The 21,194-nt window shown below is 44.8% G+C and overlaps 1 pseudogene; it reads left to right on the top strand.

Annotated features, from left to right (window-relative positions):
• The window catches only part of LOC102385040, a 119,296-nt pseudogene that overhangs the window by 81,787 nt on the left and 16,315 nt on the right, over positions 1–21,194 (top strand).

The raw sequence follows: 21,194 nt of genomic DNA, 5'->3' as shown, positions 1-21,194 counted from the left end.
TAGTGGTAGAGTTCAGCTTTCCTGTTACTACTCATTTGAGGCTCTCAAACATAAAGGACTCAGAACATTTTAATGCAGTTCCTGGCCATCAGTTTTTCAGCTTAGACAGCAGTAGCTCATGGTCAACAGCATTCATTGGCAATACGTAGTGGGTGCATGTGGGTGCACGTGCACCCCCTGAGATGAGCCGTGAACCCCCTTGAAGCACCAGCCTTGAAACTGGAAGTGCCAGCGGAAGTGCACTTCTGGTTTTGCCATTGGTAGTTCCAGGCTCAGCGATCGGCAATCAGCCCCCCTCCCCCCACCCCAGTCAGCAGTCAGCCACTGGGGGACCCCTCCCCTGTTGGCGATCTGGTGCCCTTCGCCCCGAGACTCAGGAAGCACCAGTCACCCATGATAACAGTCAGTGTTGCAGAGAGGTCCAGGAAAGTAAGAATGGGCATCTACTCTCTTTGCATTGACTGAGAATTATGCAACAGTGACTTAAAGACGGTTTCAGTTCCTTCTGCTGGCCTGATCTAGATTGTTTGGGATCTAGAGGATTATGGGCCTTATTGCATGCTCATTTTGGGTGGCTCTTGGAGCTCTTAACATTAACACCTGAATTGTCTGCACAGTAACACCTGGAAGTTTTAAACCCTTGTTAGGCTGCTCAAAGTTATGCCACTCCAGGGCAGGATTATCTCTGATCTGTACTACCCAGCTTGTATTATATAGAAAGGTATAGCCACAAAAGTATATCCATGACTCCTTTTTGTTTGCTTATTTGTTTGCTACACCTTAGTGCAAATACCCCACCAGCCTCTATCCCATGCTGGCCTGGATCGGGCCCTCCCCAGCATCACAGAATCCTGCACTTCCCCACCCCCCCTTACTTGTGGCTGCCTTCTCTGTTTGTCCTTGGGGAGCAGGCAGGGAAGGCTTAACTTGCTGCATGGCAGGAGAGCCCCAAGGGACTCAGGTCTACAGGTCCCTGCTGGCCTGATGTATGACTGCTTCAAACTGGAGCTAGCACTAACACCAATCACATTTGTTCAACTCACAGTGAAATGTGTAACAAGGCCCTTAGCTTCAGTTGGATAAGTCTGTAGATAGTCTTTGACTAACCTCTGTATGAGCCAGTTCAGGAATTGAGAGGCTTGATGCTGGATGGGAGTTGGCTAGAGCTGATATATTCGGCGTAGGTTTCTTCAGTGTCAGTTGGCCTTTGGCACGTTTGAACGAAGAAAGGATCTCCTTCTCTGTGGGATATATTGGCTGTTTTGTTCACCAGCTGTTCATGACTGGCTTTTTCAATTCAAAAACCCATGGGTTGAATTCAGAAGGCTTGGGCTGAGATTCCTTTAGGGTGTCTGGAATTTCTTGATCCACACACTTTTTTAGAGAAGGGTTTTGTTTTTCTTCTCACTATTTATTTTCAAGCATTTTAACCTCCTGGAGGAGGGGCTTTGCAATGTCAGAAAAAGTCTCTTGGCTTGTCATACTACAGGCTTTGAATTCTTATTCATTCATCCTCTTGCTTTTAACTAGGGGTGTGCAAAGCTGGCCCTGTTCGATTCGGATTTTGATTCGGCCAAATCAGGAACAGTGATTTGATTCGTTGATTTGGATCTCTGTCCCTGATTCGATCTGGCCAAATCCAAATCTGAAGATTCAATGCTAATTCAGAGAATTGGCGATTCGGCCATAGGCACAGCTTTAAATGTTTTTTCTACATACCTCAAGGTACTAGCACGGCTCGTGAACACTGCAATGTTGGAGCAGATGGAGTGTCCTGCAGGAATGTAGGGGAGCCCTCCACGTGCTTGGCGGTGAACCCAGAAGTGGACCAGAAGTACTTTGAGTCCACTTCTGGGTCTGCCGGGGAGCGCACTGGGAGGGCGGGGGTTGCTGGGGAGCACACTGGGGGGTCTGCTGGGGAGCGCACTGGGGGGGCTGCCAGGGAGCGCACTGGGGGGGCTGGCTCATGCTCCCCCCTGGCTCATGCTTCTGGTCCACTTCTGGGTCTGCTGCTGAGCATGCTGGGGAGCCCCCCACACTTCAGTGGAATGCTTGATGCACCCCAGCATCTCAGCACTCATGAGCCACCTGGTACCCAGAGTTACGTAGAAAAACATTTGAAGCTATGTCTATGTCTGAATTGCTGAATCTTTCCAAATCTTTCTGAATCAATTCAGAGGGTTCTGATTCAATTCAGAAAGATTAAAGTGTCTCCTGATTTGATTCGGATTTGGAGATTTAGCCACTGAGTCAAGTCAGATCTTCACCAAATTGAATCAGGGACTGAAGCTTCACAGCCCTACTTTTAACCTTTGTTTTCTGTCATAAGCTCTTGGAATCTGCTGTTCTTACTCTAGTGTCATATCAGTTGACTCAATCGGGGTCTGCCAGGATTTCCTGCAATCTTCTGTGATGGCTAATATGAGTTCCTCACCTGTAGCGATGGTGTTTATGGAAAAAAGGGTCTACTTCATACTGTTACCTGTAATCTTTGTATAGGTCAGTGGTTTGTGGGGTCAGGCTTGGGACATAATTCATTACGTAGCCCCATAGGATGTTCTTCCTTGCAGATTTCTGTACAGCTTTTATGAATTGGTCATAGTTCTCAGGCAATGCTTTGGTTCTGACGTGACATCAAGGTATTCTGAAAAGCCTTTCCAGTTTTCCTTTTTAAGGTTGAAACATTGGCAGAATTGCACCGTTATAGGTGTAACTGAGACTGCTCTGAGTGCCAATTTGTCGATGTTGGGAATGTGGGATAGGGTCCCACAGAGGTGGGCAAAATGGCAGATCTGGCCGGTGGCCAGACTCTATTTCCAGCAGCCCCTGCCCATGTCACTGTGGCCAGTTTCCATGGAGTTTCCATGGAGACCCTAGGATTGGTGCCAGCAGCACTGGCAAGGCATGCTCCTGGGCGGGGAGTTGCTCCAGGGCCAGGGCTGGGATCTTGCAGTGGTGACAACGTGGTCCGGAGCTGAGGCAGAGCTGTGACCTGCTGTCTGCATGCCCCTGTCTGGGGCATTTGGGCAGTGGATCACAGCTTTGCCCTGGCTCTTCCATGAGATCCCAGCCCCAGAGCAGCTCCCTTCCCTGCTGTGAGCCCTGCCAGAACTATGGGGGCCAGTCTCCATGGAAATCTTGGACCCACACTGTCATGACACTTCTGCTGCTGAGGTCTTTGTGGAAACCAGCCACAGTGATGTGGGCAGGGGCTGCTGGGAAATGGAGTCCACCATGGGATGGACTTTTCCCGCCCCAGTCTAATACCATTTTATTACTTAGCCCAGCAATGGTGTTGTATACATGGTGAATATAAGGTCTGGGTTGTATCTTCATTTCCAGTGGTCACCATTGAATGATTCAGGTAGCTTTGGGACATGGATCAAACTCAACTGGTATGCATCCATTCAAACTTCTACTGCTTCACCATCTTCATTGGTCTCATTGCAGCCCCATTGCATGACGGTTAAAGTTGCCAATGATCACCAGGGATCACAGTTTATTCTGAGTGATCCCTGGTGTATCTGTACAGGCAAAACTCGTGTTAGGTTGTTTGTAGACTGAAGTGACTGTTATTCTGTTGAGTTTGATGGTTAGGATTTCAATGTTGTTTTCTTCAGTTTTTGCTGAAATTATGACCACTCCAATTTTAACAGATATAGCTCCTCTGCCTGTACAACTCTTATGTAGCCAGTCAAAAAATTCCAAAGATATGGCAACATGCTCAGGTCGTGGCACTTGTAAAGCCAGGGAAAGATCCATCCAACCCAAATAACTTCAGATCTATCTCTCTGCTATGCTACACATACAAATTGTACAAACAACTGATACTGAACTGGCTTGCGCCATATGTGGTTAAGCACCTAATCCCTGAACAGGGTGGCCTTCACCCTGGAAAATCAACAAGTCAGCTGCTCAGTCTAACTCAACATATTGAGGATGGTTTTGAGAGAAGCCAAATCACTGGAGCTGTGTTCATCAACCTAACAGCTGCCTACAATATAGGCAACCACTGACGACTCCTCCACAAGCGCCTGGAAATGACAAAAGAGCTACACCTTACAGAGCTGATACAAACCCTGCTCAAAAACAGACTTTTTTGGTCAAACTGGATAGGAGAAGCAGATGGAGGTGACAGATTAATGGCCTCCCCCAAGGAAGCATACTTGCACCACTGTTATCTATATAAATGACCAGCCAATCAATATGGAAACATAATGTTTCATCTATGCAAACAACCTATGCATAACATCCCAAAACACCGGCTTTGACAATGTTGAAAAATCCCTGAGCGAGGCACTAATTGGCCTAACCTCATACTACATTGAAAACCAATTACGTGACAACCCAGCGTAAACACAAATATGTAACCTTCATCTAAAAAAACCATGAGGCCAATTGCCACCTTAACATTACTTGGTCCCAGACTCCACTATCCCACTATCCAAACCCAGTTTACCTTGGAGTTACCCTTGATCAAGCCCTCTCATACAAAGAACCCCATGAAGACAAAAGCAAAGGTGAGCACTTGGAACAACATTTTATACAAGCTCATCACCTCTGGCTCTTGGCTTCTCTGCTGAGTGTGCATGCCCTGTATGGGAGAGATCCACACACACCAAGCATCTTGATCCCATTCTGAATGATAGCTGTGATGCATTACAGGATATCTGAAGCCTACGTGCCTAGCCAGTGTGTACCTGCTGGCTGGCATCACTCCCTCTGACATCAGATGAGCAGTGGCCAGCAGGATCGAGGCAACTTGGGGATGTGAGACACCCACTGTATGACCATCCCACAGCACACAAATGCTTGAAGTCATGCAAGAGTTTCCTCACCAGCACCCACCCAAGGAGACATGACTACAGATGTGGAATTAGAGGCTGAAGAAAATACGTGACAGCAGAAAAATGGACATTCCAGCAGCCAAGTCTGTACTACCAGGCACTGATGAACCATGGGAAAGGTGGCAAGATCTCAACCACCTCTGTCCCAGGGTCGGACACTCCAAGGAACTAATGAAGAAGTGGGGCTATATCATTGGTTCAACCACTTGTGGCTGCAGCACAGAGCCTCAGACTATGTAACACCTGCTGCAATGCCTGCTGCATGAAGGCACCCATACAATGAAAGACCTCACAAAGTATGATAAACGAACACAAGCATGTGTAACAAGATGGTCAAATGTGATGTAGAGACATGAGGAGAAGAAGAAGAAAACTCTAGCATGATATACCAGAGAATCAAAGGGAGTTGTGTAGGCAAGGGAGAGAAAAGAGCTATTTCAGAGGTCAGCATATAGAACAGAGACTGGTATACAAGTCACGATGAATTGCCAGCTCCTTGAGTCCCCATCCTGTGGTTGGAGAGCTGGTTTCCTTTATAAGGTTTGAGAATGTGTTGGAGTACCTGGTATTTTGCAGTTCAGTCAGGGTCAATAGTTTATCTTCTTGCCTGGAACCTGGAAGGTCTCCATGTGAGCACAGCTATAACGAAGTGATAGTTTAAAACAATGGCTGTGATGTGATGATTTCTGATATCTAAGACAAAGGTGAGGTTCAGGGTGTGACAGATTATGTGGGCTGGAACAGAGAGAACTTGTGCAAATCCTAAGTAAGACAGTGAAGAGATGAGTTTTGAGGAGAGATTTCATGACACCAATCAACAAGGTGTAGGACAAGATGTCTTCAGTGTTTCACCCTAATTACCAATGGGGTATCAGTAAATTTGTTTCAAGATCCATCGGGTGCTGCAGTCTGTACTTGAGCGTACAAATACATTAGTTTTAACACTGATTTCATCTGAATAACAACTGAACTTCTTCCTTCTCTTTTATTTTTGCAGTGATTCAGTATTCCCTGACATCTGAAGTGTGTGTGATATAGAAAAGCAGAGCTCCACATTTTCAAAAGTAGAGGGCCAGATTCAGAGCTGATCTACATCAATGTAGGTCCACCTGTTTCAGTAGAATTTGTCAATTTGCTGAGCATCTGGCTCAAAGAACTAAGGGCTTGCAAGCCTTCAGGTATAAAAGCAACTATGCTAGCTTGCCTGCAAAATAAGTCATTGTGACTTTAAACATGCTCTTTCCTGTGGCTGCACACTTTACTGCATATTCAGAACTGACAGGTTTAACATGTTGTCTGGTAAATCAGCTTCATGGTCACCAGAGAGAGGCACCTCTGGCAAAAGTTCAGAAGTCAGTGTTTTGGAAAGATTGGTTTGACCAGCTCTCAAGTGAGAGCAAATCCCAGACCAAACACAGTCAAACCTTAAATGACATTTAACCACTATGATGCTGGTGCTTTCTGCTGTTGAAATCCTTTTGAACCTGGGTAGATGCACACCCCATTTAAATCTTGGGGTTATGTTGTTGCTAGCTTGTGTTTGGTATTTTTTCCCTAATTTCTAACTCAGTATTTCATATGCCTGGTTCAAAAATCTTGAGTCCTCACAGTCTGTTTTGGAAATATGCCTTTACACCTTGACATCAATAAGATTTTGCTCTACTATCAGGACATATGTGCAAAAAAATGCATCTCCAGCGTTTATTGTTAAGTAAATCTTAAGGTGCCTGGTTTATTCTTGTTGGTAGCTAAAACAGCCACTTAAGAAACTTTGCTGTTATCCAGTTTCTGTGAGATTTAGTTCACAGGAATTTTAAAAAATTGGTATACCAAGAGTTAATGGTAAGTAGCATCCAAATTGCATATTTCTTAAACTCATGGCCTAGTTTACTAATCAGTTGTCATAAGATGTCAGATGGGGAACCATCACTTAAGGATTGCAGAATGCAGTCAGTGAAGCAACTAATTAGTTGGACAGTGGCATGAAGGTGTGCATCCCAAAGGAAAGCGAATTATCAGAACAGGTGAAGAAAGTTTTGATAGATCAGTATCTCTGTGGTATAAAACTCAACACTTGGCTGAATTACAATGATGCTGACTGCTAGGGGCAGCTTTGTTCCTTCTTTAGGGACTGTACACTAGAGTAGATTAAAATACTGTTGTTTTCCTTCTCTAGTCTATTTTCAGGGAAAAAAAACCTACCAGCGAGTGAATGCTTGAAAGAACATGACCCAAAATGTATGGGAGTTAGAATAGCTGAGCAGTTTGGGGGTTTACATTCTGAATAGTTGTGACTTTCTGTCTTCTTCCTTCACTGTAGCTTGCTCTTCTTCTCTGAATCCTTCTCCCCAGCCACTGCAAGAGTCAGTTTTCTTTATTACTCATAGGCATCAGATTTAGAAAAATTGAGTAACAGAATTATCTTTTGGAGGTACAGGATGAGTACTCAGCCTAGTGAAGATGGCTGTCCTCTGCCATATGGACCTGCTGGCTCTTGCCACTCCCTGGGCCTATTGTCAGCAGGAGACCTGAACCCACAACTTTTGGATCAAATTGCATGAGCCTCTGCAGCCTGAGCTGAAAGATTCTGCGCTATCACCTATGGCTGGAGCAGGCTCATCATCTTCCATCCTTGGCCCAGTCACTGGTTGAACATAACAGAGCACTGCACTGAATAAACTATGTACAACCATGCAGAACATCTCCTCCTAGGGGCTTGCTGACCCGAATTGCCCCATTCATTGCACAGTCAGTGAATCTGGTACAGGTGAATACAGCTTTGGGCTGTATTTAAGTAAGGGAGAAGCTGGGAGCAACTCACCTGGCTCCTCTTCCTCACCAGAGGAAGCATATCCTGAGGACTTGAATTACATTGAACTGCCCCTAGAGCAGTGTTTCTCAACCCATGGGTCATGACCCAGACGTTGGTTGCAAGAATATATGAAAGGGTTGCCCGGCAAACTTTAAAAATGGATCAACAAGCTTTAAAAATGGATTCTCCTTTAAAAGAGAAAAATGTGGGGATCTGTGGCTTTTCCCTTGCAGGCTGGCAGAGATCCGGCCTGCAAGGGGCTGCTTGGGGAGTCCCCATGCCCTACACACCCACCCCTTGCCCCAAACACTGGGGGACTAGGGTGGGGGGCATTGGGTTGGGAGTGAGGTGCACTGGGTCAGGACTGGTTGTGACTGACTGATGCTTACAAATGGTCCTGGTACAAGAAAGATTGAGAGCCACTGATCTGTAGGGCTGGGGAAGAAAAGGGAGAAAACCAGTAGGTAGAAAATCCTGCTTCTACAGACACAGGGGCCTCCCTCTCTGTGGACATGGGCTGGGATGGATGACTTTATAGGACTTAGAGTTTTATGGGAAATTGCTACATCTATTTATTAATAATATTTCAGTAGTGAAGTGAGGGAGAAAAGGAAGGCACATTACAAAATAGTATAATTCTAGTTGATTTAAGCATATTGAAGTACTCAGTGCCTTTTTTGCCTAAGTTTTTACATGTAATGTCAGCTCCCAGACTACTGCACATGGCAGTACAGATTGGGGAGGAGGTGAGTAGCCAACAGTGGTGAGAGAACAGCTTAGGGACTATTTAGAAAAGTTGGATGTGTACAAGTCCATGGGGCCAGGCACAATGCACCCAAGGGTGCTGAGAGAGTTGGCTGATGTGAGTGCAGAGTGGCTGGTCATTATCTTTGAAAACTTATGACAATTGGGAGAGGTCCCAGATGATTGGAAAAGGGCAAATGTAGTGCCCATCTTAAAGAAAAGGAAGAAGAAAGATCCTTGGAACTACAGATTAGTCAGCCTCGCCTGAGTCCCTGGAAAACGCTTGGGGCAGGTGCTCAAGGAATCCATTTATATAGCAGTTGGAGGAGAAGAAGGTGATTAGGAACAGTCTGCATGGATTCAACAAGGGCAAGTCATGCCTGACCAACCTGATTGCCTTCTATGACGAGATGAATGGCTCTGTGGATGCAGGGAGAGCAGTGGACATGATATACCTTGACTTTAGCAAGACGAGGTTCCTTGGGTGAATTTGATATCTTTTATTAGACCAACCCAAATAGTTGGAGAATATTTATTAAGCAAGCTTTTGGGTTCAAAAACCCTTGTCAGGCTAAGGAAGTTTCAGCAGTTGGTGTGTGCTCTTCCTGGATGGAATGAAAAGTCTTTAGCAAGGCATTTGGTATGGTCTTTCACAACATTCTTGCAAGAAAGCTAAGGAACTACCGATTGGATGAATGGACTGTAAGATGGATAGAAAAATGGCTGGACTCTTGGGCTCAAAGGGTAGTAATCAATGCCTCAATATCTATTTGGCAGCTGGTATCAAGTGGAGTGTCCCAGGGGTCAGTTCCGGGGCTGATGTTGCTCAATATCTTCATCAACAACCTGGAAGATGTGATGGAGTACACACTCAGGAAGTTTGCAGATGACACCAAGCTTCAGGGAGTAGTAGATATGCTGGAGGGTTGGGCTAGGATTCAGAGACCTCAACAAATTGGAGATTTGATGCAAAAGAAGTCTCCTGAGGTTCAGTAAGGACAAGGTCAGAGTCCTACAGTTAGGATGGAAGAATCCCATGCATCGCTACAGGCTGAGGACTGACTAGCTAAGCAGCAGCTCTGTAGAAAAGGACCTGGGGTTACAGTGGACAATAAATTGAATATGAGTCAGCAGTGTGCCCTTGTTGCCAAGAAGGCTAACAGCATACTGGGCTGCCTTGGTAGGAGTGTTGTAGCAAACTGAGGGAAGTGATTCTTCCCCTCTATTCAGCACTGGTGAGGGCACATCTGGAATGCTGCAGCCAGTTTTGGGCCCCCACTACAGAAAGGATGTAAATAGGTTGTGGGGAATCCAGTAGAGGGCAAAAATGGTTAGGGACCTGAGGCACATGATTTCTGAGGAGAGGCTGAGGGAACTGGGTTTATTTAGTTTGGAGATGAACAGACTGAGAGGGGATTTAGTAGGAGCCTTCAACTATCCGAAGGGTGATTCCAAAGAGGACTAAATTGGATTGTCCTCAGTGGTGGCAGATGACAGAACAAGTTGCAGCAAGGGAAGTTTAGGTTAGTTATTAGGAAAAACTTTCTCACAAAGAGGATAGTGAAGCATTTAAATGGACTGCCCAGGGAAGCTGTGGAATCTCCATCCTTGGAGGTTTTTAAGACTTGGCTAGTCAAAGCCTTGGCTGGGATGATATAGTTAGGGACATTCATGGTTTGAGCAGGGGATTAGACAAGATAACCTCCTGAGGTCCCTTCCAACCCTAATTTTCTATGATTCTGTGATTCTGTATTAGTAACAAATGATTAGCCATATTATTTTTAAGCATCTTTACATCACAATGTTTTATAAATTTGCATGATGCTCTTTTCTTTTCTTCTCCCTCCATAATGTGAAATCGATAGAACAGCAAGACAAAATGTCTCCAAAGCTCCTTGTGAAAGAGAGCCTGACCATCGTACAAAGCCTGAAGGACGGCAGGGTTGGAGCTCCAATCACGGCTTGCCATCTGAAAGTTGCAGGTATCTACAGCAAAGAAGATGATCTCATTTTCCAAGTCTGTCGCTTTCCTTTCTTTGTCTCTCTGGAAAATTCAAAACCAGGTATTTGATTTGCACAACAACAACTCTGTTTCAGAGCTTCATTTGATATAAAAAATGGCATTTAGAATGGAAGTAGTGGCATGTAGTTAACATGGTGGTTGTACAGTATTCTACTGAGTGCTAAATATATCACTTTAGTAATTGGAGTAGCTAATTGCAGCGCTAGAGAGATGACTGAATTTGAAATAAAACATGTGGAGAGATGAGAATTGGAGACTGGGAAAGAAAGAGAATGAAGGACTCTGACTGGGTGATTGAGGATACTGGGCAATGCACTAAATAAAGCCCTTGGCCACACTTTGAACAATGATAATAAGACTGGGTAAAAATGTTGCATTTGTTACTGAACAAGTTGTGCCTGTGTTTGTCCCGGAACAGAAATATCCCAGGATTGGCACGCACACATCACCCTTCTTTTCAGTGTTTAGTGAGCAGCTGAATGCTCTACCACTTTCTGGCCATTCATTCAATGATGCAATCCCAAAATAAACGTTCAGATGTGCTTTGCAAGGTCCTGGGGAAAAAGTGTTAGTCCTTCTTATCCTGTGAACCCTTTTTAGGATTTATTGCTGGAAAATGAATATGGACACCTGAACAACTACATTTTGTCTTGGGATAAAACAGTTTATCCTGGGACAAATGCAACACTTTTGTAGCATAAAATAAAGAGTTCAATAGCTGCACAGAAGTTAAGCCCCTCCATTCTGGGTGCTGCATGGGGGTAGAGTCCTGCTGAAAGAAAATAGTATATGATAATGTAAAGACTGAGGACTGAAGGAAGAATTTCTGGCTAGGAAAAAAGGCTGGGCTTGGGTGCTAAGGGTGTGGAGGACTGAGGATGACGAGAGAGAAAATAGGAGTAAGAGCCTGTGAGAGGAAGGGGCATGACTGAGATCCAGTTGATTACAGGGTATCAGTGAGACTGGACAAGGAGCTAGAGGGCTGTGAGGGGGAGACACATTTCCAAATCAGTTGATACTGTTGCCCTTTATTTCCGTTCTCACCTCTCCACCTGTGAAACAAGAATCATACCAGTCCTTTGCAAGGGTTTTATGTAGATAAATTAACGCTTTTAGGTAAAGCAGCGATGAGCACCGTAGAACTGCCCACGAGGAAATTATTGATTCTCTCTTCAGAGCAGGGTTTGTATAGCAGGCAGTAAATAAAGCCCAAGGACACATTTTGAACAATGACAATAAAATAACCTATTGAATAGCTACTCAGAAAATGAGCACTACCCATTCTGTGCCCTGAATAGGGCCAGAGTCCTGTGGAAAATCTAGTATGTGATCATTTAATTAAAGACTGCATCGTAACACCTATACCCAAGGGAAGCAAATTAAAGTTGCACAGGCATTTCATAACCTCTGAGCACTCAGCTTCCCAAACTTAATGACGTTCTTGTAATGGATTCTTGTGTGTATAATTATACATAGTAGCCAGTTGCCCTAAGGAATATAAAGGCCACATCTATCAGCTGGTGTAGCTCTCTGTGAAGTAAATGGAAGTATATTAGTTTACCCCAGCTGAATGTTTGACCCATGAGGCCACGTCCACACGAGCACAGATGTTTGTTTCCTGGGGGCCAAGAGTCAGTGGCACGCCTTGTGCCATGGCTAGATATCCCAGAAAACACTCGTGCCATGCGCCCTTTGGTGCATAGCAGGTTACTCTGGGTGGCAAAGGGGAGGCTCCGGCCAGCAATTGTGCTGGCTCCAGCAGCCTTACCTTGGGTCCTGGGGGCCGGGTAACCTGCAGCCACAGCGCTCCTGAAGCTGGGAGTCTGGCTAGCCGGGCTGTGTGAAGCTTCGGTTCCTGATTTGATTCGTCAGAGATTCGGCCCGATTCGGTGAATGAATCTCCAAATCTGTATTGAATCAGAGGACCCTTTAATCTCTCTGAGTCGATTCAGAACTCTCCAACTCGATTCAGACAGATTCGGTGATTCGGGCGTAGATACAGCTTCAAATGTTTTTCCTGCATACCTCTAGGTAGCAGGGGCTCTGAACGCTGCAGTGCTGGGGCAGATGCAGCATCCCACAGAAGTGCGGGGGGCTCCCCAGCATACTCGGCAGTGTCTTGGACGGCCAGAGCCGACTCGAGTTGCGTTAGAAATTGGTCGTACGTTAGGGCGGGCTGGTGAATGGAGAGGCAGACACAACTTATTAGTTGCAAAAAACTTTACTCACGCCGCTTGCAATCATGACGCAGGTGGTCTGGTCGTCTGAACAACCACACGAGTTGTTCCAGCTGGCGGGGCCCAAGCCAGTTAATCTGTCCGCAGTTCGAAGCCGGCGGGGAAAGGGGTACGTCTGGGATTGTGCTCGGCGACGGGAAGAAAGATCGATAGGTGATCAGTCTATCGATCGGCAGCCGCAAGGCATTCTATCGTGCGCCAGCCGCAAGTCAGATAACTTCAGAGGCACTCTGCAGCGTGCTCAAAGCTCTTCGACTTGGGCGGAAGTCACGCAGAATTTTAAACGTGTGAATAATTTAGCACTGGCCAATAGCGGGGCACAAATTTACATTCGAATAGCGGGAACTCTTTGCACCGTGCATTTCTGTGCTGCAAAGAAGAAGCACTTCTGGTCCACTTCCTGGTCCACTGGGGAGCCTGCGGGCTGGGGCCCCCACACCCCCCAGCTCAGTGACTGGTGCCTCCTGGGTCTTGGGGCGGGCACTGAGCCGGGGGAAATACGGGGGGTCCCCCCAGTGCTCTCCCTGGCAGACCCAGAAGTGGACCAGAAGTAGTTCTGGTCCACTTCCAGATTCGCTGCCGAGGACGCTGGAGGGCTGCCTGCCCCCCACACCCGCACTTCTGTGGGATGCTCCATGTGCCCCAGCACCACAGCAATCACAAGCCATGCCTGCTACTGCAAGGTACATAGAAAAAAACATTTAAAGCTGTGCCTGTGGCCAAATCACTGATTTGCTGAATCAGCATCAAATCTTCAGATTCAGATTTAGCTGAGTCGAATCAGGGACAATGATCCGAATCAATGGGTCAAATCACTGTTCCCAATTCGAGCTGAATCTGAATTGAATAGGGCTTGTTTTGCACAGCCCTACTGGGTAGCAGCTAGAGCGTGGCTCCGGCTGGCCTGGCTCCAGTTTTGGGTGGCACACGCTGCCACTATGTACACCACCCCTTTTTTTATCTGTGTGGGTTCTTTTGACCCTGGGATTTCCTGGGGTCACCTCCTCCCCAGGGAATGTCTGAACAAGTGTGTAGTGTGTGGCACTGCAGACTGGTCTGTGGCTCCACATACCACACGGCTGCGCTCATCTGGACTTGGCCTCAGAGTGTAAAAGCTTCCTTTTCTACCAAACACTAATGCAGCCATGTAGGGACATGGCTGGGTGCCTCACCAAGCAGAAGCCATGACTTCTGGTTTCTGCTAAGCTCATGACTGCATGGCTGCTGGCAGCAGCTGCTTTGTTTCACCCCCCACAAGTCAGCGCCCAGGGTGGTTGCCCTTATCGCGCTCCCCGCCTCACCCCCACAGTGACCAAGTTGGCTTCTGGGCCAGTTGCCCCCTTGTCCCTTCTAGTTATGCCACTGCACTGATGGTACAAGGACCAACGCTGTGTTCTGTTATTAACCTATCTATTGTGTTCTTTGGGGTACTAATGCAAATATTTGGCATTGTGATGTTTTGACTAGTGCTGGATTAATTTGTCACTATTATAATCAATGAGAGAAATATGGATGTGTTCACTGAAATAAATAAAACTATGAAAATAAAAATAAGACCAGTGATGACTCTGCACAATACTCTTGAAATAGCTTGACTGGCTCAATAGAAAACCTTTGTTAACTCCCGCAAACCAAACCGAGGCCTGTTTTTAATATGATAAATGTCAAAGCACCCAATGACTCCCTATCCACAGTGTTAACCCTGCAGGAGGGGAAATACTATATGGTTTGCTACCAACAAGACTGAAATGCATAGAGTCTCCCCTCCTTAGAAGGAGAATTGGATCAGATGCATCCGGTGGGGAAGATGTCATGTATGTATTTTAGTGCTTAAAAGTCATAAAGCTGTTTATTTAGCCACCACCTTTGATAACGTTTGATCAGTGCAGAAAGCATAGGAATAAGGGCACAACTTCAGAGCCAGCATAAGCAGATACTTCTGTTAGTGTCATAAAATTGCATCATCGTATTCCAGAGGTGAATTTAGTCCATTTTGTCCAGATGGACAAACCCATTCTGGAAAGAATATGAATCGTCCTCTGCTCTGAAATTTCACACCAAAACCAACATTTTTGAGATTTAAAAATTGGCATTTAATTTCATGTGTACCCTCCTTTCGTCTAGGTCTCTATTTCTAGGACCCGTAATCAGAAGTAGGAAGCTCTGCAATCCAGTGAAACAGGGTGTTCTCAAAAACGTTCTTGTAACGTTCTCTAAGTCGAGGAGACTTGGATACGATTCTGTCTCCCAGAGTTCTGTGATGCTTGGGGTCACCGTGCCAAAGAGTTTTAAGTTGTAAAGGCCGAGCAGACGAGCTCACCATCTGGCCTATATAAAAAAGGGCATTACATATGTTCCCTGAGGATCAAAATTGGGCCCCAAATTTTTCCCTGACTCTCCCACAGGGAAAACCCCTTTTCTCAGGACAGGCTACCTCCCTTTTTCATGCCAGCTCACATGCACTGAAGTTTATTCTGTGCCTCACACAGCTGTCCTTGATGAGGAACCTGGCCCAGTGCAGGATGACTTGTCCCTACCCCGCTGTGATATCGGTAGTCTATATCGGTAGTTGATCACCTCAATACTGGCGGTATCGGTAGTTTATTTTATATTTCCTAAATCCCCTGCCTATGTGCACTGCCACATCCCTGGCTGAGCCCTAAGTGGTTAAAAAACAGTATCCTACTAAAGGACCCAATTTCCTCTTTAGGTGAGATAAAAGCCCAAGGAATAGATAGATTCTTGTTTCCAAAAACTGACTAGGTTTTAAGATATTAAATTCCTTCCCCCACTGCCTCCTATCCTTCTTTCCAGTGCAGCACAGCAACTCTGAGTCATTGTTTATCTAATTTAATTAACATTTGCCAGTGCCTGCAACCTAAAACACTGTCTTAAAACATTTGCTTGAAAAGCCTCCTTGTCCCAGAGCTGTCATTTTTTAGCATGATGGATAATGGATAGAAATAATTATCCTGAACAAGGTTAGACAGCCTAAATGATTTGAGTTTGAAAGAATTAGTGGGCTTAGCTAAACATCTTATTTTTCAAAACACATTAATAATAAAAAATGCAGCAGTGACCATAATGAATCAGAAAATCTGTGCTCGGCTAAAACAGTACATTGTCTGTTGCAGGCAGCTATGTATGCAGTACTTTTACCCAGAATGATTTAAACCAGCATGTCATCTGATACATCATAAATCCCTCCATTGAAGTGACTTCGGATAGCTTTGAATTTCAAGTGTCGGATATGGCAGGAAACACAATGGTTCCAGAAGTGTAAGTGTTTGCATCCAGGGCTGTCTAATCATGTGGGAGGGTGGTGATGGGTGGTGTATCTGTGCTGCAGCAATACTGACATGTATCCCTCCCTAAAGTAAGATGAAAACCCAAAGGTGATTATAGTTTGATGGAGGGTAACACTTTATCACTGCAGAATGACCTTGTTTTAAATGTTCAGGTACATTTTCATAATATGGTTTTAGATGGGCTCTGAAGGTCCCGTTAAATGCTCCCTGACATGGCTGGGGATTTTATTACCCCATCTTATTTTTCTCGGTTAAGAATTTGGATCTCATTCTGATCTTGCTTATGTTACTAGAATGACACTAGACTAAGTCTAGAAACCTGCCACTGAAGTGAATAATAGAGATCTATGGTACCTTTCTTACACCCTTGGTCCTTTAGTCTATGGAGCCTACAGCAACATCAGAGCTGCTCTGAAATCTGTGTTATCTGCAAAGACCCCTGGGGGCCATTCGAGTGGTCACCAGAATAGTAGTGATATAGTGATGCCATCTTTCCTGTAGTATACTCCCAACATGTCATTTGTGGCAGGGACAGCAAAAAGTGGTTGGTCTAAGATTGTATATTCCAGCTGTTTACCCTCCAAAGATTTTGCCAGGGAAAGCTTCAGTTGGCTGTTGAAGGAGCATTTCACCAGTGGAGCAGCACAGAGCAGCTGTAGTTAGGACTGTGATCAGGGCCAGTGGAGTTAAGCTGGCGTAAAACTTGCAAGGGATTGCAGGATCAGGTGCTGTAAGGGGCCACAATACAATGGAGATATATAGCCATGGATTTAGAGCAGAATTTGACTTTTGGATTATTTCCTTAGCATAACATTTTGGGCAAGGTGCACATGTTGGGTTTATTTCACTAGTGGTATGTTGGGTTCATTTCACTAGTGGTATGCTGAAAAGTAATTGTGGACCTGAAATAGTGTAAAAAATCAGAATTTCACACACAGGAAATTGTCTAAAGCAAAACTAGAAAATTTCTGGAAACTGTTTTAAAAAATATTTATCTTATTATCACTCCCAGAGGTGCCCACATGACTGGTCCCTCATTGTGCTAAGTACTGCACAAAAGCACAATGAGAGATGGACTCTGTCCAAGAATACATATAGTTGGAACAAAGGGAACCGGATGCAGTGACTTGCCCATGGTCACACAGCAGAGTCAGTGGCAGTGTTACAGACCTCTGGCCTCCTGGCTTCCAGTCTATGCCCTTGTCATTATACCTTGTTGCCATGCCCGCATAAGGCTAGCATTTCCACACCATTCCCTATATGTAGTCCTTTTGTAACAATTAGGGCCCCTATTCTGCCATCAGAGCCACATATATGGGTCCCACCATGGTCAGTCCGCCCCTGTGTGGCTGCATAGATTTTCCTGAATGGCTCTGGTTGCAGGAATGGAGTCCAGGTTGTTGATTCCTACTCTCTAAACTTTAAGCCTGTCAAGCCAGTGAAGGTGTTTGACTAAGATGGTTTTTTTCCTGTCCAAATACTAAGTTCATTACGATATTTGGAAACTTTGGGAAACTTAAGTAAAAATCTTCATAAAACTAATGCACAAAAGTAGATGGACATTTTCTCCTTGAAAATATACATAGAATATTCTAGGTACATTTAGTAAAATCTAGAATTTTCCCTTCACTCCTGACTTCATGTTTTACATTTCTATTTTAAAGATCTCTGCACCGGTGTACAACCATTTAAAATTCCTGTAGCAAAGTATAGTTTTATTGCTCCTGAGCTAGCATAAAACTGAATGCGAGGCTGTATTTCAAGCCAGGAGCTCTGGGAGAATGCAGTTTGCAAATGGTAATAGAGCCCAGAAATTGAACTCTAGCCTTTCTATTCAGTGCTCTTTTTATTATTAAGTCACAGAATAAGTAAAATGTTACAGGGACACTTTAAATCTACACTTGTTTGTATAGCAGCTGATGAATATGTGATGGAGAAGAACATGAAAAATGTGTGCAGACCAAAAGTATGTAAAACATTGGACGCCGAGGGGTCAAGTGTGTCAAGTTATGTGATATGCTTAAATTGGCAAATTCTGTCTAGCTTGAAATACAACACATGCTGGATGCACTATTTACAGTTGTACAGGGTTAGTGTGGTAGATTACTCTGTCCTCTATGTGAATAGTTCAGAGGAGGATAGCGCCGGGACTCGATCGAGACACAGCTGTATGGAAGTCTCACAAGGCACAGCTGGGAACAGGAAGCAGTGGTGGTTATAAATCATATTTCCATGCTGCATATGCCATAACAATAAAAACTATTTTAAAATTCATTTTTCCCCCCCCCAGCCTCGAAATAAAATGGTCCAGAGTCGAACTGGCTGAAACTTTTCAGCACGTCTGTGAAAATATTGGGACTGTTGCCATAAAGGTGGTAAGGACAGGGCAGAGCATGGAGCCATCATTTGTTGACATAAGGGTACGATATGAAGTATGTTTCTGTTGATGAATCCCTACAAGCTGTGCTTATATTGCTTTTGACACTTATTAACAATAAGAAGCCAAAATATCTGGTTTCTGTATCTAATGAAGTTCATGGGGTCTTGTTTTGTTTTCAAGGTCCAAGATGTTTCAGCTAGAGTTGGCTTAGACTTCACTCACAGCACCGCAAGCTTAGTGCAGTTTGATCCTGGTACAGTAATCATTTTAATTTTTTTCTTTTTTGAGTTATTAATTATCATTTTTTTTGAATGGGCACATTACAGATCTTAAAAACAAGAAAATTCCCCAAATGTACTAGTAAGCAATACAGACTACCATTAATACAGGTACCATGGGGCCTGGGTGTCCATCCTCAGCCTGGTCTGTAGAAAGTACTGAGCCTCCATTCTCTGAAACTCATGACCATTGAAAGGCTTTCAAGTCGATAACCTACAAATGGAGACACCTTAAATCACTGATAACTTTTATCTAGTCTTAATTTAAGTTGCTCACCACCAGAGAAAGACCTCCTTCCACTTTTCCTCAACTCTTTTACTCCTTCCCCAGTAGGCTAAAGGCAATACCCGCACATTTTATTCTGGAACAGGATGATAAGGTCCGTCTTTTAAAATCATTATTGGAAGAATAAATCTTTTCTGCCAGTAATAAAAGCCCCAGTAATATCAATACCTTGTAAATTATGTGCATGTATTCCTTCATGTTACTTAGTCTTCTGAAACCTCTCTCAAGATGCTAACCTGCAGGCTTTCCTCGCTCTCTACTAAGATAATATCAGCTGCAGAACAGACTTGCTGCTCCCAGTTCCCACCCATCTTCTGCAACATTACAAAGCTAATATGTTGGTCAAAGGCTATATCTAGCTAGAGTTCCCCTAGTCATCATCTCGTGTATGAACCAGTGTGAAATGAAATGGCTGTTCACCATTTACATTCTTCATATCATGGGCTCACTGTTATCAATGTCCTTGATGACACTTGTAACATCATCGTGGGTGTAATGATCCAGTAGAGGAAAAAGCGCTAATGTAGTGATGTGATCAGGTTGGTTTTCAAAGGTGCTTCAGTTCAGCATCTATGCATGGAAAGTACCAGTAAATTCTCCTGAAATGCTTTGCTCTGGCCCTTTTGCACTGTGTAAAAGAGTCTAAGAGGCCTGGTTCCATCTGCAGGAAGAGTACCTGGGTGCTGGCAGTATGAAATTTCATTATCTGAGCACGCTTCTGCAATGTCCAGTACAGAGGGCATACAGGAGCAGAATGGTTGTACTGGGGCCTACAATGGGCAGCAGTGCAGAGGCTCTGGCAGCCTAGGGAATTGCTACTGCATTCAGAGAAGCCCTGCATAGGTCAGGTGAAGGGTTTTTGAACCTGAAAGCTTGCTTAATAACTTTTCCCCAACTATTTGGGTTGGTCTAATAAAAGATATCAAAATCACTCAAGGAACCTTGTCTGCCAAGGTTACTTAAAGTCACTTTTCCCCTTCCCACCGTGTCCCTAACTGGCCCAAAAGGGAATCCCAGCTTCTGTTGCTTCCAATGTAAGAAAGGCAGATGCATAGCCAATGTTTGGCTGTGTTTCCTTTAGGCTGGAGGGAGGTTTTGGTCCTGCCTGGGAGCTCTCCGTTTCACTAAAGCTGTGATTTGTGGCATCACGTGAACAAACTACTTTTAAGTAGGTATGCCTGTCCTCCTGCCATATGTGCCTGTTGGTTTCTGTCACCCTTGTACTGAGAATGGAGCAGCTCATGGGGGTCATGGACACGGCTCTGAGCCGGGTGTTGTCAGAGCTCCTCCTGTCCTCCCTGTCCTGAGCAGCACTACTGCTGCATGTAAGGAGACATGTGTTGCGGCACCACAGATGTTTTTCCTATTCTAGTACCTCCTAGTTTTTCAAGTGGCTTCTCAGAGCAGCTGCTCCCATGTGGATGCCCTTATTGCCTTGGCTGACAGCGTCTCCACACAAATATCACTGAGCTGATTCTGATGTGGCGATGGCCCTGTCCCTTCTCTTTGTGGCACCTTGTCTGCTTGTTATATTCGGCCTTATATTCGCCTATTCTTTTTTTAATTTCCTGAATTTTGTCATCTCCTGGCAGCCGAGTAGCATTTTAGTCTGAGACAGTATTTGTGTCCTAAGCTAAATGTAAAGAGATCTGAGTTCTGCATTCAGCTCTGCCACAGTCTTCAACAGCGGCTTGTAGGCATGTCACTTCTGTCTTTCTAAGAGCTCATATGACCTCTGTCACTAATATTTGAGAATACTAATATTTACCCCTTTTTGGTAAGCGTTATCGGTTTTCTCCCTCGTCGCAGTTGTGCTGTCCACCTCATGAGCTCTATTCTGGCTAGTGCCCAGGATTTATTTCAGTTTCTCAGCCACTGCCAAACCAGTTCACTAGGGACTTCTCTTGGAACCATTGCCCCTATACTCACCCGCCCTTGTCATTCTGGTCTCTTTGATCCTTTTGCCTTTGTGACTGTCTAGGAGGAAAGAAGGGGAAATCATTCTCACTTGGGCTGCCCTGAGTCTATGATGTCTACTCTAGCTATAGCTTCCCTTCATGCAGACTTCATGCTTCCCTGTTAATCATCTCTCACTCTCTTTCTGTCTTAAGAAATCAAAGAAGATCAAGGTTCTTTCCTTGGCAACATTTTGAACATACAAGGCAATGAATAGCTGAACAAATTTTAATGGTAAGGAAGTTTTGCCTATGGTCTTGGCACTCCTGAGCAGTGCCGTAATTTGACCCACAAACTACCCCATCCACCTGCACAGCTGATCA

The sequence above is a fragment of the Alligator sinensis genome, unplaced genomic scaffold (genome assembly GCF_000455745.1).
Source record: "Alligator sinensis unplaced genomic scaffold, ASM45574v1 scaffold588_1, whole genome shotgun sequence".
Lineage (NCBI taxonomy): Eukaryota > Metazoa > Chordata > Crocodylia > Alligatoridae > Alligator > Alligator sinensis.
The sequence above is the reverse complement of the archived record's forward strand: the minus strand, read 5'-3'. Positions and strand labels throughout refer to the sequence as shown.